The sequence below is a fragment of the Rissa tridactyla genome, chromosome 8, assembly GCF_028500815.1.
Source record: "Rissa tridactyla isolate bRisTri1 chromosome 8, bRisTri1.patW.cur.20221130, whole genome shotgun sequence".
In the NCBI taxonomy this organism is placed as follows: Eukaryota; Metazoa; Chordata; class Aves; order Charadriiformes; family Laridae; genus Rissa; species Rissa tridactyla.
In genome coordinates this window covers 24,661,291-24,679,981 of record NC_071473.1, presented here as the reverse complement: position 1 = coordinate 24,679,981, position 18,691 = coordinate 24,661,291, and the positions used below count along the sequence as shown (strand labels likewise).

Genomic DNA, 18,691 nt, shown 5'->3' with positions numbered 1-18,691 from the left:
CCCAGCCATCTCCGAATGCTGCCCCGTTCACGAGGCACAGTCAGACACGTGGCCCTCCCAGTCAAAGCCAAGATCCTGATGGCGCATGATTCTTCAGACTCGGTGCTTCTCTGAAAGACAACTACCTTAGAATAAACAGACTTTCTGAAAAGTGTTGTAGGAGGTTGTTTTTTTTTTTTTTAAGGAGTTTTGGGTTTAGGGGTAGGTTTTTCTGTTTGTTTTTTAAGCTTGCTTTTCCCTCGATGACCCATGTGGAGGCATGGCAGCAAAGCCAGGGTTGGTGGCCCATTCCTAACAGACTGTCATTCTGTAGCCTTGATTCAAACTAGGTGCGTTGATTGCCAGATGAACAGGGGTTTGTCTGCAAAGCTTGCAATACGGTTTGAAATAAACAAGATGGTAGAACCACGTAAGTATCATTTAAAGCCCAAATGGCTGTTTGCTCTTTACTGAGAACTCAAAATGTCCTATATGGGTAAAGGCAGAGCAGCCAGCAAGCAGTGAAAAACATTTGTGAACTCTGATGGTACGTTTGGTATCAGCCAGCACAGCAATCAAATATGCAAAGCATCTCACTGGCGGGCTTGCTTTCAGACTAGAAGAACACTTCACAGATCCCAATTCTGTTCTCATCACAGCAAGGCTGCCAAAGCCTGCCATTCTGGCCTTCTTGCAGATTGGCACACACAGCCAGCCACCCCAACACCCCGCAGAGCCAACAGTCTACTCTGGTCCTTTACTTGCCCATGTTTAATGCCAGCTTGCTGCTCCCCTGACTCTGGAGATGAATCGGGTGACGGTCAAAGAGGTATCAGAATTCAACACTCAAGTTAGAAACATACTTTTTCATAGAATCATAGAATCGCTCAGGTTGGAAGGGACCTTTCAGGTCATCGAGTCCAACCATCAGCCTAACTCTGACAAAACCCATCACTAAACCATGTCTCTAAGCACTGCGTCTGCCCGGCTTTTAAATACCTCCAGGGATGGTGCCTCAACCACTTCCCTGGGCAGCCTGTCCCAATGCTTGATAACCCTTTCAGTGTAAAAAATTTTCCTAACATCCAGTCTAAACCTCCCCTGGCACAACTTGAGGCCGTTTCCTCTTGTCCCATCGCCTGTTCCTTGGGAGAAGAGACCGACCCCCCCTGGCTACCCCCTCCTTTCAGGGAGCTGTAGAGAGCGAGAAGGTCTCCCCTCAGCCTCCTTTTCTCCACGCTGAACACCCTCAGCTCCCTCAGCCGCTCCTCACCAGACTCGTGCTCCAGACCCCTCACCAGCTCCGTTGCCCTTCTCTGGACCCGCTCTAGCATCTCAAGGTCTTTTTTGTGGTGAGGGGCCCAAAACTGGACACAGCACTCGAGGTGGGGCCTCACCAGTGCCCAGTACAGGGGGATGATCACTTCTCACCATGCCTCAGACACAGGAGGACTATTTAGCATCCCGAAGTATGGTTTCTTTCCAGCAAGCAGAGGTTCCAAAAATACAGCCCTCATAACCTGAACTACAGGGAAGAAGCTGTAAAGGGGAAGTTGCAACTCCAAACCTCAATGTATTCAACAGCAGGTGGGAAGGAAGGTTAGGAGAACCACCAGCTCCACGAAGAGCAACTCCTGCAGCCGTACCAAACGTCCTGTGTGATGCTCGCCAGCACCTCAGCCATTTGCTCTGACGGCCCCGCGGCACAACATGCACCCAGCCCCTCTCAGGTGCTTCGAGCAGGGGACTGCAATGCTGACAAGCAATTTGTCCCCCGGACACAGCTCAAAGGACGTTTCCAAGTCAAACACACCAAATTGTCATAAAAGGAAAGTTCTTCTTTCCCAGCGGCATTTATTTAGATTTGAACGGTGACAGTTTTTACAAAGCAACAACACACAGCTGACAAAGCAGCTCCCATCAGTGCTAAATATAATTCACAAAGAACTCCATATCCTGTCACTAAAGCTGGGGGAACTCTGTTCAGCATTAAACACATTGGAAACACTGGTTAGCATCCCTCAAACTGGAACAAAACATCGAGGGTAGAGCAGCTGAAATGTACTACCCCTTGCAGATTTGTCTCCCCAGAAAGGAAGGGACAAACTGAGAGGAGCTTTGCAGTATTAACAGTGGTCAAAACAGGTCTGAAAGCGTTCAGCAGTCCTTGCAAAGAAAGAAATGCCTCCTGATGCTTTTGGTTGCAGCTACATTGTGCTCCGGCACCTATTCCTCTAATTTTTTCCATCAAATATTCTGGGCAGCACTTGCTCATTTGCACACTGTCTGCTGGAGTGCTCAGAAGAGCACAGATAAGCTGGGAAGCAAATCAACAAAGAACAGGACAGGAATAAGGGATCTAGTGAGATTCTAAAAGCCAAGTAGTTAACAACATTACCCAGGTCGATGCAAGAATGAGATGGCTGAAGTGAAACTGCTACCACTACTGCTGGGAATGAACTTCAGCGGTAACCAGCAGCAGCATTTTAACTTCCAAAACCAGCCAAACTGGACTGAAAAGGCTTACAGAGAGTGCAGTGCTCAGCCTGCCATCAAGCACAACACCAGCTCTCCACCAAAGGCCTTGAAAACTACAGAACGCAGCACAAAAGTGCCCTAATGAACAGAAACTAGGCTCTCTTATAGTCTTTAAAGCTGACCTGTGGAAGTTACTTTACAGTGAAGCAGCAGCAGATTTTGCGTTGCCAAAGACTACATCAAACATCATGAGGAGACACCTGAATGCAAAGGAAGCCGTACCACCAGGCTGTCCTTACCGCTTGGGGGACAGCCAGGAGAAGACGCATTTCCAGGCCTGGCAGTGGGGTTGCAAACAGCTCAGGTTTTCAAAGCACTTCTGATCCCCTCTCCAGGAGAGCAGCTTCCTTCAGGGAAACTCCCAGTCTCCAGGTGATCTCAAAATGTCTCTCAACAGCAGTTTAAAAATGTCTCCCCGCGTGCCCCCCCCCCCAGTTTTTCTCTTCACATCTAAATATACTCTGTATGTTCTACTTTAAAGAGCCGCTACTGAAAAAGAAAGCACTTGATTGGAAATAACTCAGCACAAGGTTTTCTATTTGTTTTCTGTAAAAAACCCTCTTGACTGAGATTTAACTGCATTTCTCATAGAATAGGGAGAAAACTCGACAACTCAGACTTTGCTTACCCTCTTTTCTGAAAGCTTACATCCCCTTTAAGTTCATCAGGGGAAAAGAGGAGCCACGGTTGTTACTAAAGGAGTTCAGAAAAACCACCAGTGCCAAACGCTTGCAGTGTCAGGCAGAACGCAGGGATTTGCTCCGGAGGAACATTTGCATTTGCTTAATATTCTAAACCTCTTCAGGAGCTGTCGGAAGTTGAGCCAGCAAGCAGAGATTCAACATCATTTAGATATTACATTTCTTCAGCATCATTGCTGGTGATATTTCATTCCTGAAAGCAATAAGGGAACAGCAAAGCAAACCAAATGCCTGAACTTGTTAGTTCAATTTGTCAAGAGTATTTATTAAAATGTAAGAGTGACCTGTGTAAACAAGCAAAACAGTGAGCTGTGATAGACACAAGGTGCTCTGAGATGCTGGTCTTCACTGCTCAGAACTTGTTCCAGCCCTCCATAAGATTTTTAATGCTGAATATAAGCAATAAAACAGGAAGTGATTTATAACAATCATAACCCATTCAGTCCCCACAACCTTTCATCAGGCCTACAAGTTCCAACTGAACCCAGATTTATCAAGATAAACTGTAGACGCTCTACAGAATAAGCAGACAGAGGTAAACGAGGCATGAACAAGCAGAGGCTGGATGCGAGGCGGCTCTTTCCCAGCAGGATACCAAGGTTCACTGCTGGGAGGGATCATTGAGGAGCCTATCCAGCATTAAGATAGAGTTACTCCATTTGTGAACAGGATGACACCACGAGATCACTCATGGAGACCAAACTCTACAGCCAGACCGGTCTCAGCTCCCTGAAAATGTTCTCTTCAAATACATCTGCCGGATGCAATCAGCCAAGACTAACATGACAGTGATGCTAAGAGCATGCAATAGGTATCAGCATCATTTTGTGGTCAGTGCTTCTGTTTATGGATGAGGCAAGGAGCAGCCTTAAAGCAGGTGCACTTACTCATGCTGTCAAAGAGCATTTCTGTCACAGAAACAGTTGAGGATCATCAGTGGGGATGAGATAGGGACAAGTACCACAACATTTTTTCAACCACCAGGATGGAAAGTATCCTTAATTTTATGCCCTCCTCAATCAGAGGACCACACTCAACCTCTGATTTTCACCACATGACTACAGCTAATACCAATCACATCACACTTCGCATCGGGGCTCATCATACCTAAAATGTATTTATGTACGTTACATGTTTCTGACTGCTGAGCTTTTTCACCAATAGCCTCAAATACACTAACAGGCAAATGATCTACTAAACATCACCCTTCCTAAAGCTGTTAAGTGTTCCACATCTGGCAGATCGAGCTGAGATTTAAGAAGATGATGCAAGAAGTTCTCTGTCGGGGTACCCGTAAAACATTAAACCCGCTTCTCTGTGCCCATCTGTTACAGGGCAACCCAAATCCACCATCCCCTCACGCTCTTTTCCTTTGGAGCCTGGGTACTTACGCTGAAGCCATGATGAGAGGGGCCATCCCTACCTTTTCACATCTTACAAATAGTAGAATAATGCCTCCCATTTTAAGATTTTGCATGCAATTTGCAAGAAGTCTCCCAGGCCATGGTTTGGCATGATAGACAGCACCAAAGCAGTCAAATCCACGTCTCTGAAGAAATCATACTTCCCTACAGGGAGAGAGAGAACAAGAAATGTGTTTTTGGGGCTCCCACAATCCCGATGAGCGTGAGCTCTCCAGAGAGCCAGTGTAGATTTACTACCACTCCCCAAGTGTTTATTTTGAGCTTTCATTTCCACCGCCATGAAGCAAAGGTCAGCTCATCGGCTCACAGCAAGCACCTCGAAACCGTCTGAAGGGAAACACTGGAGCCAAGAAGAGCACATGCTACAACTGCTTCACTGAGTCATTTCTGTATATTATGTATATGAGAATCCTGACCACACATAATCATTCATTTAACTACAAATTACTAAGTCATTTCTCTGTTTTCACACCTGAATCAGCAAGAATACTGCAGAGACAGATGGCTCCCCATGACCGATACTCAGCAGGGTCCTCTGCTTGCAGAGGTACCATCTCAAACACAGATTAGCTTCTACTCAGAGCAGGTCCTCTTGGACGGCTGGTGGAGAGTGGGAATTCACTCACGGGAGAAAAGCCCCAAGTTACTCATGCAACAGCTTGGAAAATCTGGTGATAATTTTGGAACCAAGACAGCAAGCTAGAGAAGGAGCCTGTTCAAGAGACAGGAACTGTGGGAGATAAGATGAACTGCTGAATTTCCAGCGAGTAGAGAACTGTTCACACTAAGCTGTACCAAATTCTGCCTTTAAACTGGGTACAAGCCTTCTGTGATGTCCTGGATGTCAATAAATCTCTTTCAACTTACCTATGAACAGATGTTGGCTCTTGGTATGGCTGTGATTCAGTCAGCCCCATACCAAACCCCGGCAGCCCTGGGCCACAGTCACTGTGACAGAACATGCTACGCCTGCGTTTTTTACTTGCCGGGCTTTGTTACGCACCATAAAAAGCAAGAAGTCACAAAAGCATCAAGTCTGATGGATCCAAAGAGGAAAGAGAGTTGCAAAATTTCTGTGGGAAAGTAGAGGAGAGCCACAGCCCACAAGACTGGATATTCCTGATACTTCAAACATCAATCTAACTTTTGTCTAACGTGCCCTTCACTGTACTCCAACTGTCATATGACTTCTGCAATACAATGCAGGGAGAGCAAAGGAAAACTCAACTACATAACCTTTTCTCAGGGACACATCTAACATATTTTCCCCACCGTGGATCTACCCTGCTCCAGATACTTCCTATTTGCATGCAAAAGCAGCGAGTGCTCAAAACATTCTCAGAGCTTGATAAAAGTCAAAGTCAAGTGTTTTCAACAAAATCCTCTTTGTTACCACATTCTGATCACTCGGCTACTGGAACTGCAAACCTGCTCAGAGAGATGCTTTAACAATGAAGTATCATTTGAAAATGCGTTTGCAGCTGTGCATATTTCACTTGAGTCACACGATTGTGAATTATACCTCAGCATGTCCTTGTAGAAAAGAGGTGGGCTGTCAGGGGGATGGGAAGGGGGAGAGAAAAGAAAGGAATTTCCACTGAACAAAAGAGCTCCAAGAAACTGATACAACTTTGCTGGAAGCTATTCCCAGCCCACTCAACATTTCTGACCGTATACAGACATACCAGGATCCCAACAAGGGGCATTTTTCCCAGCTAAAATATGAACCATCAGCAAATCTGACCACCACCAGAGAGAAGCAAAGAAAAGCAGAGTGAAATCATCTTACAGTTGTCCTAAACCAAGAGCTACCTCCGAGGGCTCACCGTGGCGGCAGCCTCACACGAACACACACCCAGCATCCGGCACGCTGCTGGGCAGAGCTACGCAAAGCAGGATTCCCGCGCAGTTGCTTGATTTACTGCCAGAGTCATTGAGTCACAGCACTCAAAAGTACACAAGATAAAAAGCACCCTTTTCCCTGCCTCCCTAGAAGCCTTGTGAAGAACTCTATGACTTTACCAATATTCACCAGATGGTTTTATAGTGACCTATTCTGCGGGAAAGCACGCACTGACTCCAAGTCCGGTGGGAAGCCAAGCACTGCGCGTTGCTTTCACAGCTCGAAACCACAGCGGCGGCCTGCGGCAACGCTGAGAGAAGCCAGAGGAGAAGTAAATACCACAAGAAGGCAGGAGGCGGCACGTGGCAGGGATGTCGGTGAGGTCGGGCTAAACCTACTCACAACCCAGCTCTGGAACAGAGTCTGTACTCGAGCACCTGGGTGCAACAGGTTTTTTCATCCAGAGATCTTCTTGAACGCTAGTGCTGTTCAAGGGCAGAAACACCAGGAACCAGGCTACTTGGACGTGAAGGAGAGCAGTGCTGCAAAGCAAACCTAAGCATCCGAACCCAGACAAGGCAGATCTTCAAAACGCGGTACCATCAGCATCTGTGCGGGACACCAAGAAGAGGTGAGCACTTTGCACTCAATGTGTGCATGGCAAGGGAGCAGCACCAGAAAGCTGGCCTTGAACGTGGGTGCAGGAGGAACATAAACAGAGCCACTCAGCACCGCCAGGCTGCATGGACGTTTAGGTTATGTTCCTGGAACAAGGAAACAATTGAGTGAACAGCAAAAGCTTATTACAAATGTTTTTTTAAGGACACCCAGCAGGACCTGCCACTTACGTGTCAGAAAAACCACCAAAGACTGAACTGAGAAAATCCACCTCTGAAATCCCTTTCTCCCGGGGGAAAAAAAACTCTACCTGCTTGCATGAACTAAGCACTGGCCGGGCTTCTGATCCTCAAGCACATCCCCATGGGCCAAGGGGAAAGAACCACCAGAGTTCTGTCTCAGTAAGCAGCTTTACATTTGAGCTGCTGAATGCTACACGTTGGTAGGAAAAATTCCTCTGATCTGCTTCGGTAGCTGCAAGCAGCTGTCTCAGATCCTCACTGGGACTGAACACAAGGAGGCAAAGCTTATCCAAGTACCTGGAGACACTCAAAAGTCTATTTGTGAAGCAAGGACAAAGCCTACATTAATGGTCTTCAACTCTATTAAGCAAAATAAAGCAGAATCCTGGCAGAAAGAAGATACAGATGCCGCCAGCCCGAAAGAGAAATCGGAGCACCTTAAATTCTGGCACGCTTTCAGGCACAGCATAGGGAAGAGGGAGAAGAGCAAATAAAAGGGAGTTCAGCCCCTAGCAAGCCACTAGCAACATGAAATATATATGATCCAGTTCTTGCAGTTCTCAGCTTTCCTTGCAAATCCTTCATTTTAAGGCAGTGGGTGCAACTTGATCAGGAAAGCAGCATATCATCTTTCCACCAGTTAGAAAGCATGCAGGTGTATTTTCATGAAAGTGGTCGTTTTGGAAGAGTCCTTTTGACACTGAAAACTGCCCATCCAAGAGGAAGAGACCACAGAGGAAGGCTGCAGGACAGCCCCAAGAAACTCGGAGCAGACCCTGCAAACCATAAATCAGCAGGCGGGTGGAAGGGTGAAAATAGCTGTGGGAGAAGAGCAGGATTAGAGCTACTAGAGATTTATGATAAATGATGCTCTAACAATAGCTTTCTTTTAAGAAGGAAGCTCTTCCTGCTGTAGTTAATCTATTTAGTCTGAATATAAATTTATACACTGAGGAAGGACTGCATACAGGACAGGCAACTCCTTGTCAACTGACTGCTTTAAAACCCCTGCAAAAACTACCCTGTAACATGTACCACAGCAGAGGGGGAACAGTTGCTCCCCGAAGCAGTCGGGTTGCTCAGTGGAGCTGCTCCAGCCTTTATATGGGCTAGAAGATGACCTAGGAAGGTCTTTTTCAGCCATGTTTTCTATTTTCATCGTTTCTCCCCACCCCAAGAGGTCATGCAGATGAAAACACCATTTTAACTAATGCCAGATGGGAAACAAGTTAAGCCATATGAATCTTTGCTTATTATACAATTACCTTCATTTCTTGTAGAAACATGGAAATGCTTACAGTCACTGGCTGAATATTTTGTACATAAACAAACATTTCTAGGCTGTTTATATTTTAAAGAAATTAATCCCACATGGTTTTGACCAACTGCTCCATGACCACGTTGCACATTTATCAAAAAACAAGCCTAATTCTGAAGCTATGCCAGGAGGTTGCAGACACCAATCTCCCTCGCCAGGAGCCCAAGACAATACTTATCAAATGTGCTCGTCAACTCACAGTCATAGATTTACTGGGTAGAAACTTAAGATTATTTGCACTTGGTGTTAAATACACCAAATTATTTTCTGCAGAACTTAAGGTCATTTAACTTACGTTCAATGAGCCCCAACACATCAGCAAAGAAAACAGCATTGAAATGTTCAAGGTCATTTTGCTACTGAACCAAAGCAGTATGGCAACAGACAGTTTCAGCACTAAACACAGCAAACTATGTGCCAGAACCTCCACAGGTCACTTATACAAAATCTACGGGGAAACTTCATGTGTACACGTAACAGCTGCACCAAGAAACCATTACAGAGGCAGCTCTGCAAGTCACACTCTTACTATAAAGTCATTAGCAATTAAAGATCCAGTGGACGGATGCCGAGTTCTGAATGGAGCCGGTTGTATTTGTAGGTGTCCCGTTAGAAACCAGGAGCATGTGTTTGAATTTGCATAAGAATCGGTGTGAAAGATTCAGTTACATCCCCACCAATCTCCAGTAGCTTTGGTTACACTGTCAATTATTCAAGTTAGAAAGCGCCCGCCTGACTATCTCCTTGCAAAGGGCCTAGCTCTCGAAACCTTCTTCCCACCAGAGACCTCCCCTTAGAGCACAGAAGGAAAGACCAACTCCACCCCAGCCATCTCTTCCCCTTGACCCACTCTGCAGCTCTGACAACAGCAGCCCTGAGCTGGAGAACACACACAAGACTCTGGACCACCCAGGGCTTCCAGCACACAGCTAAAACACAAGCCTCTAAACAAGGGGCTGGACTTTTCCTCCCACAGTCATTAAAAGTCATTTCCCTGTCCTAAAGAGAAGCTCTGCTAAATTAGAAATGTGGTGCATACATTGGGAGCTCGCAAAACCACTTATTGCTTCCACTTGATGCCTTTCCAGCAGCAGCGCCAGACTAAACGGGTTTCCCGCTCCGTCCTCATCCCTGCACTCTGCCTCCACAACCCATTTGGACCATCATGCAGCAAATCACAGCAAACAACCGATCCAACTGGAACACAACCCACTTCCTCACCTCTACCCCCCAAATCCTGCCCTGGTCCACTTTACTGTGCAAACTCTCAAATGCTTGCACTGGCACAAGGCAGGAGGTGCTGGCAAGCAGCTGCCTAAGCAGGGAGGTTACAAAGAGCCACTAGACACATCAGCCTCAGAGGAGCTGATGAATCATCAATGGTTCAGGTTGGAAGGGACCTTAAAGATCACCCAGTCCCACCCCCCTGCCCTGGGCAGGGACACCTCCCACCAGACCAGGCTGCTCAAAGCCCCATCCAGCCTGGCCTTGAACACCTCCAGGGATGGGGCAGCCACAATCTCCCTGGGCAACCTGTTCCAGTGCCTCACCACCCTCACAGGAAAGAATTTCTTCCCGATATCCATTCTAAATCTCCCCTCCTTCAGTTTGAAACCGTTGCCCCTCATCCTATCATTACACTCCCTGATAAAGAGTCCCTCCCCATCCTTCCTGTAAGACCCCTTTATGTGCTGGAAAGCTAGCTACAGCCTCACCTGAAGAGCATCAGGACAGTACACACAGCTCTATGCACATCTAAGAGAGTTCTTCAGTGAGTGAGCTTTACTGTAACAGGCAGAGGACCAGTAAATGCTTGTGTCTTACACCCACAACTACCCACTGCACTGACGGCACGGTAAAAAGGTAGAGAGCCCTGATTGCTGGTTCCCCATGACCGGGAAATGGGCACTACAATTGCTCTGCTGAGAACGGTAGTGTCCCTGTCCCCGTTACACACCACTGAGTTCACACAGTTGAGGCAGCAGTGAAATCAGGACACACGTGACAAGGTGAAACAAAGACTGCACGCATATCTGATGTGCTGGCAAGTTTGCAGGATTGTCTTGAGATTAAACTCCATGTTATAGACACCCATTTTCAGAACAGCCCCTCCAGAGGCAGTCAAATCTGGCTCTGGCACAGCCTCCAGATGAAGTGTGCTCTCCCTGAAGAAACTCAAGACTGAGTGACCTCAAACGATCCTGCTATATTTGTAAAAATGTACGCGAGGAGACGTCCTCCAACAGCCCTACGACTTTCATGGGCTCAGGAAAGGCAGAGCACATCTTGTCATGGTTCCAACCTGAGCAGGGTTAAGAGTTATGCTGCCAGACCAGCTCCCTAAAAAGACAAGAGAAAAGAATCAGCCTCTCCAGTGTAGAAAATGGGGCTGCTCTTTTAAAAAAGAAAGACCTACCCCCACAATCCCGGAGTCAAGTGGATCCAAAGAGAAGCTGTGCCTCCAGCAGGTCCAGCAGAACCTCACGAGCTATTCACAGACCGACAATTCAAGCTGGTACAAAGCTCCCCAGACTCTCACTTCTTCGGTTTCAGGATGCACTGCAAAAATGCTAGGTAAGCTGTAAAATCTCTCTGCAGTAGAAAGAAGGTTGTGTTCCTCCTCGTCTGGCCCTCAGCAGCTACCAGGACAACTATAAAACACGGTGGTGCACCAGTTAGAAGAAGTCATGTACTATATGGAAAGGAAGGCTGGCTGGGAACGGCCTCAGGCATCCTAATAGTGAAACTGCACCCCCACATAAATTAATAGAGACCACACTGCTGTGTGAAAGGGCAGCCTTGTCCACTTCGCTGTGTGTTCCCCCTTCTGATCTAAGCCGCCCGCTCATTGGTTGGGTTTTTTTGCTGTGTTAGGCTGAAGCAGGTGGGCTGAGCACTTCAAATTGTTTCTCATTCCAGAAGAAGCACTATATCTGTGCAGGTTCCTGTCACGGTACACCCTGGTAAGCAGCTGCAAGAAAGGGAATTGCGCTGGTGTAAAAATCCTACAAGGGCTGTTTCATGACAAGTCATTGCCAAGCTACGATCTCATCGCTTTAATGAGAGCACCCAACAGACCAACGTGCTCCGAAGGCGCAGGCACCATCAGCTCCGCACGAAGGATGTGCCCCAGCTTTCGCAGCTGTTCCCTCCAGCCGGCGGCTGCTGCATGTTCCCGCAGAGGATAAGCCTCGCCGGCCACAGGAGCGTGTCACCAGCTTGCCACAACAGCACAGTCACGGCACAGGGTAGTGCAGCTGGGGCCCTTGGCAGAGAATTCCCCGCTGCAACCCATCGCAGCAGGAGCCAGGACACGTTCGGGATCACTCACGCAGGATGCAGCAGACGTGATACTTGTGGACCTCTGCCTGGTTCTCAGAAGCTGGGGTGTATCTGCATTAACCATGTTCCCCAGGCAGAGACTGTCCTCTCAGCAGAAAGGGGATACAGACTTATATAGACTATATATAGATAAGGCTTCCTAAGAATCTCTCGATGGGGGTTATTCTCTGCTCTATATCTAGATCTGGCCTAGTGCCTGTTGGGAAACACATATCAGACAAGCGTATGTGCAAACTGCAGCTCATTTTGGCCATTAAGGAGAGCCCTGCACTAGAAACCCTTGAAACACAGGCCAGAACCACATTATGAACTCCATGGTTTTCCCATGACTCTATTTGCAGCCCTCCACGTTTCCCTGCAGAGGTGAAGATCCCTTTAGAAATCTCCCTTCTGCACATGACATTTACTCACCAGCAGCCAGGAGAACCTCCAAGCCCTCACACTACAGCAGGTTTGTAGCAAAATAAAAAGAGCAAGGAAGGATTTTTGAATAGTCAAGCTAAACTGAGCAAAGGGATCTGATGGAAAGAAACAGTGACTTTCTTCAGAAAGTTTTTAACAGCAAAATAAAGTACTTTTCTGAGTGGTGAAAATGTGTTTCCCTTCACCCTGCACACAGGCACACACTTGATCAGTCTTTACAGCCTTGTGCTTTCAAACCTCCATCTCTCCCCAGCCTCAGCAACACACACTTGAAAAAAAAAAATCCATCCCGGATCAGCAGGTTTGTTCCTTTTTTTTTTTTTTTTTAGAACAAAAGGAACTACCCTCCCCAAGGCCCAGGACCTGCAAGCTGCACAGGTTTTGGTTAAACACCAGCGTTCCCTCTTCCCCACTCCCTTCCACTAAACCTCCTGTGAGCTCCAGAGCATTCAACTGACCAAAAACATGAATGAGCAGTAAAAGGGTTTGGTTTTAGACCAAACTAGAACTTGGGGGGGGGGGGAAGGTCCCACACACTTTAGAGCATTGGGGAAAAAGGTGGCTAAACTACCATTTCCCAGCAACAGGAAAGCAATCACATTTATTTATTTGACTTTAATACAGTTCAAATGAGCGGCACCAGGAAAACAGGGCGAGTTGATCAAAACCTCCCAGTGCCCCAGAGCTGTTCCCTGCCCAAATGGCACACACTGGCCTTGGGGGCATTTCCCAGAACGTTCAAACATCCTCCAAACCAGCACAGAGGCTATGGATGAGGAGCATACTGCACACAACATCAAAGTTGATATTTTATGCTAATCCGCCTGCTTACGGGAGAACAAATGCTATTTTCCTTGACAACTCTGCTGAAATGAGATCTGAGCAACCATGCAGATTTCAAACTCTTTTGAAATATCAGTAAAACAAACACTCTTACTTTCAGGGCAAAAACTCCCAAGAACTTGGCAGTTCAGGCTGACAGTGACTTCCACGAAGCACGTAGCCTCCAGGAGCTGCGCCCAAAACAGAGGTGCTGCAAAAGTGCAGCAGCCACCACGCACTACCCCAAGCCAGGCAAGAAATACCACGTTTTCTGGCTTGTAAACCCCAGCTCTAGTTTATATGCCTGAGAGCCTCTATCAAGCAGACTTCACTGCATGCAAGCTGCTCTGATTTTTATTTTTGCTACACGCTTTAAAAATTAGATCGCTTTCCCACTGGAGCAGGGGAGGTCCAACACCGGCATTTGAGCTCCTGATCAAAAATAGTTATTGCCCTGCAAGAAACAGCACTTGAAGCCAGAATGGCCTGCAGACTCGCAGCTGCTAGATGAGAAGGAACAAGCAGGCCACCTCAGAAGTGAGGCACAGCTCGTGACAAGCGACACAGCCACGCAAAGCACTGCAGGAAAGGCTGAAGTGGTTCTAGAGGAGGAAATAGGTTCCAGGCACCAGCATGCAACAAGAGAGCCCAATGCATCTACTTTTCCAAACATAAGGAGCACGTCTCCTTCTCCTTCCCCCAGACTCGGGCTCACCAGGCAGATCCGCAGACCCTCTACCACAGTTGCACTGACCCAAGGACAGAATCTACATGTGCAGCAGTCATCAACGACCCTTGTTTTTGAGCTACTGGCTGCAGCGTGCCCATCAGAGGTCTCTAGGCAATTCATTGTTTTAAACAAATGAGCGATTAGCAAGGATACACTCTCTCCTCGTGAAGCTGGCTGCACACCCTGCAAGCCTCCACATCACTGTACAGTACTATAATCCAATTAAACCTCACCATGAGAGGAGCTTCACGCTATCATATTCAGTTAGGCAGTTAAGCCTCTTATCTGCGCGTTAGGATCCATTCGGACTAGAACTCCCCTAGCACTGTTCAGGAGGTGGCATTCTTCGACCAAGCAAGGACACACAGATGTCACATCTGGAGCCACAGGAGGACCATATAGGTTAGGAAATTAATATTGCTGGCTTGCAGGGAGGTATAAACACAGGAAAAATAAAAGAGAGTGACCAGTTCCTGCCCTGAGGCTCCCCGCTCCCCCTCGTCCTCCTGCTCCCCAACTTCCCAGGGAAACAGGGCAGTTCTCAAGGAGCATGAGGGGCCCAGAGGAATTTCACTCTCTTTAGTAGAGTCAATGGAAAGGCGAAGGCTAATGGAGGACCTGGCAATACAGAGTCATTTGGCAGACAGCCATCAATTCCATAGGAAATACCCTCCCTAGAAGGTCACCATAACGGTGGCAAAATTTGGCCCAAAAGAATTAGAAAAAGCTGCCAAGATGTGACGCAAATAAAGCCAGTGAGCAGGCCAGCTTCCTGCGCGAGGCCAAAACACGAAGTGCTCTTGGAAAAAGAAAGATTAAGGGTTGCGAGGAACATAATGGCCCCTTGTAACAGCTGAGTTGTTGCTTTTCTTTCCTTGGCAGAAAAGAGCGATGTTTTGTTGCTGGTTGATTAATCTATTATGCAAATCATTTCATAGCTAATTTGATACAGCCACAAGCTTGCCACAGCAATCATCCACATACTCAGAGCTGACGAAAGGTGGAGTATCAACAGCTCCATTTGATAGAGCTTTTGTTTCCTGGACAAGCAGCTGCAGCGTCGCCTCCTGCCACGCAGGGCTGCAGGAGCACGGGCCAGACCTGCCAGGGAACACAAGGCGAAGGTCCCTTGGGCACCCTCGCTTGGTGGAAGGCAAGGAAAGAGGCCCTTCAAAAGAGCAGCCCTTTCCTTCCACTCCCATCGCCCTTCTGCACTGGGCATGTGCAAAGCATCCAGATGAAAATCATGTACAACTGCATCCAGAGACCTTTCGCTAGCAGTTTTGAGATTTTACGACTTTTTCAGAACTGTTCTCGACATGCACAAGCTTCACCTTGTGTCAGCTAAAAGACGACTCAAAATAGATCTAACTGGAAGTTTGACTCCAACAAACCACTCAGCCTCTAGACAATTTTTTTTCCACTGAATACAAGAGTCTAAATTATATTCAGTGATATTGCACAAAATGACAAATTTAGTAACTGCTGTGATAGGATTTACATGGGGATCACTTGATCTTGCCCGAAGTAATGTTATTTTGGTCTTGATCTCTTCCACGAAGACTAAGGAGGAGAAATAGGATCTCCTGGCTCTAAGAATAAAGGGGTTGGTTTGGGCCACTGCGCTTTATCCCAAGCATTTAATCTCCATTGCTCACTTGTGGACGCATTTCCTCATGCATCTCAAATATTCAACATGGCCTTAGCAGTTTTTTTTAAAGCCTATCCTGTGCGCTCACTTGTATTCAATTTCCTTCAGCAGTAAAATGTTAGGCATTCCATGCTATTCAAACAAAGTCAAAACAAAGCCTCCAAATAAGCACTTCTGAAAGGTACCTAGTCATCTGAGTAATTAGACATTTTCCTAGTTCCAAACGTACTGAAAATCTACAGTCAGCTCCCGATGAACATGCAAGCAGCTATCCTAACAAACAAGAGTTCTCTCCTAAATGTTAGCATACCAATAGATCAGGAGGTTAAGACACATTTAAATTAACATCTCTCCCTACCTGAATTAATCAGCGGTTTTAATTATGTAGCATCACCTGATCATAAATATTACTCTAGCAAGTTGTCCACCTTTCTCTGCCAATACAGCATGTAGTTGTCATTGCTTGAGCCAGGCCAGAATACGCTCCCACTGGGCAAGAGAAGTTCCCATTCCCAGCATAGGCACGCATCCTTCACACCAAGAGGCAAAGCCTCTCCCTTCCAAGCGCGTTTGCAGCAAACCCTCACGAAGAACAGCCATCCATGGGGCTTCACACAGGTCACAACCCCCTCAGCACTTGGCTGGGACAGGGAATTAACACCAGGCAAGGGTGCAAACATGCAGGCTCCTGGAGTGGCTCCATGCCCCAGCAGTCCTTACTGTGTCCCTCCTGGTCACACATCCATCCTGTCACCTTTACATGCTCGCAGAGCCCTCTGCAAATCACTGCAACTCATTAACCTACAGGAAACTGACAGCAAGACAGATCAGCGGAAGAAGACGGGAGCTGGCACAGGGAGAGGAGCACATAGCCCAGAGCATGACCAAACTGTTAGGATCCATTCAGCTGCTGTGAATCCGCACCCTCACCCCAATCAGTATCCACTGCCCCTGGGGATGTCCGCACCAGGGCTGGTGTGAAAGTCCACGTGCTGCAAAGCCATCCCACAGCACACTGAGCAGTAACATCCCCACACCAGCAGCCTCCCATTCCAGCCTGGGTGATGCACATGCATTCCCTTCATGTTTCCTCACCCAGCAGGCAAGCAAAAGAGGTGAGCCGAAATGTGAAATGCACAGGCAGTACCTGGTCAACAACCTCAGATCTCCAGCACCATGTTTTCCCAGGTCTGTTCCACAGGCTTCCTTTGTATCTCCAAGGCACAGCAGGTCACACCTGCTCCATGAGCAGTTCAGTCTCGATACATTCAGCTTCACTCAACAGTTCAAAGCTTAGCAGGAACTTTTTCAAGTATGTGACAATTAAGGCAGGAGCCTAAAACAAAACCTATTCTGAATGGGAGCACTGACCCTCGCCTTCTCTTGCTCCAGCAGACCTCTTTCCAACAAAACTTTCCCCACAAGACCACTCTTCCTGTGGACAGCATCCCCATGGTGCTGCCTCCTCACGAGGCTCCTTCAAGATGGGACGGTGTTGCATCATGCTGTTCGCACCCACAGCTTGATCAAGAGATTGGAAAGGAAAAAAAAACCCAAACCATAAAATCCACAAATAATTCTTAACTTTTCAGTGAGGGAACTGAGGGAAAAAGTGTTGATTCTCTCGCAGCCATGCAGCAAGAAGGTGGCATGGCTTTTACAGGTGGCAGGGAGAACTTTACGTAATGTAACTTTCCTCAAAGGAAAATATTTCAACGCACAGAAGAAAGAAACAGCAGAAAAAGGTAGGCATCTCCCTTCTGGTATGTAGTGGTTACGCCCAGATAGCGAGACAGTTTGAGTCACATTTCTGGGATGACTAAAAGAAAGTACTTGCATTTCAGAAGCACCATGGTCAAAACCCCCAGGAGCTACATGTGCTGAAGAAAGAAATCAGAAAATCATTTCTGCAAATGGCAGAAGAGAACGGGAGACCAGCACAAGTGCAAAACACCATCTAACCTTGTGTTTCACTCAAAACACACAATTGCAGAACAATACTATGACTCTTCACTATTATTCTTCGCTAAGTTTAGACACAGCCTTTTCACACAAGGAAACTCCACGGGTGCACCAAGGCAGCCTTCCAGATTCTACTGACACCCCTCCCACCCCAAGCTAAATGGGCTTTCAGTAAATCACCCGCCAAAGAAGAGTGCATTGAAGAGCAGTGCTTTGGAGATCTGCCTCCTACGGTCCAGTTCTCAGCCATCATCTGGGAAGCGTGCACCACATCCGCATGAGGCCCTCCACCTCAACACCCACCCACACAATTTAGGGCAACGCAGGTGCAGCCCACTCCAGGCACTGCTTCCACCCAGCCCCTCCTGCTCCAGCTCACTGTAGAGAAATGGTTTAGAAATGTGGTAAGATTTATTGCACCAAAAAGAAAAGAGAAGGAAACAACACTCCCTCCCCAAACACATACCCCTCTTCCATGAATCCTCTGACTTTCTGCCAAGTTCAAACCTCTTCTCAACTAGGAAGGCCTGTCCTGTCACCAGAAACCCAGAGAGGAACTTGTAACTGGTGGAAATCTCAGAAGAGACCAAGGCAGTTCCACAGTACTGGACCACACACCAAGGCCCACTCTTCTCTTCTCCACATCCTCCCTTTCATGTCCCAACAGATGTCTACTTGAATAAAAAGCTCATTTGGAATATTGTTTCCCCCACAGAACAGTTTTCATCCCAGTCTCTCTCACTTAAACATAAAGAATCTTAAATGCCAGTGTGACACAGGAAAAATCATTACAATAGGAAGTTAAGATCCATAGGCAGCAGTATAACTTAAAGGTTTTCAATCTCCTGCCCTCTCTGGCAGAGAGGTTTCTTGCAAAGCCTCTAATGAAATGCAAAGCATGGACCCAACGTAGCACCACGAGACATGATGTTAAATGATTAGAAACAACAGAATGGAGCATCCAGGCTCTGCACTCCCGTCGCTGCTACAGAATTCAGGGTCTGCCCAGCACACGCAGCAGAGCATACACCTCACCGTGCAATCAGACCCACATCCCTGCAGGAGCTGCAACCTCAGCTGCTCCCTGACTTCACTTCA

At 47.2% G+C, this 18,691-nt stretch overlaps 1 protein-coding gene across 8 annotated transcripts in view; it reads right to left on the bottom strand.

Annotated features, from left to right (window-relative positions):
* The window catches only part of PACS2 (phosphofurin acidic cluster sorting protein 2), an 84,387-nt gene that overhangs the window by 63,280 nt on the left and 2,416 nt on the right, over positions 1-18,691 (bottom strand). Inside the window, exon 2 of one of the 8 annotated variants that reach the window (XM_054211493.1) lies at positions 11,080-11,222. The exons of the other annotated variants lie outside the window; for them this stretch is intronic. The gene's annotated coding sequence lies outside the window, so the exon portion shown is untranslated. The remainder of the gene's footprint in view (positions 1-11,079; positions 11,223-18,691) is intronic. 8 annotated transcript variants of the gene reach the window in all.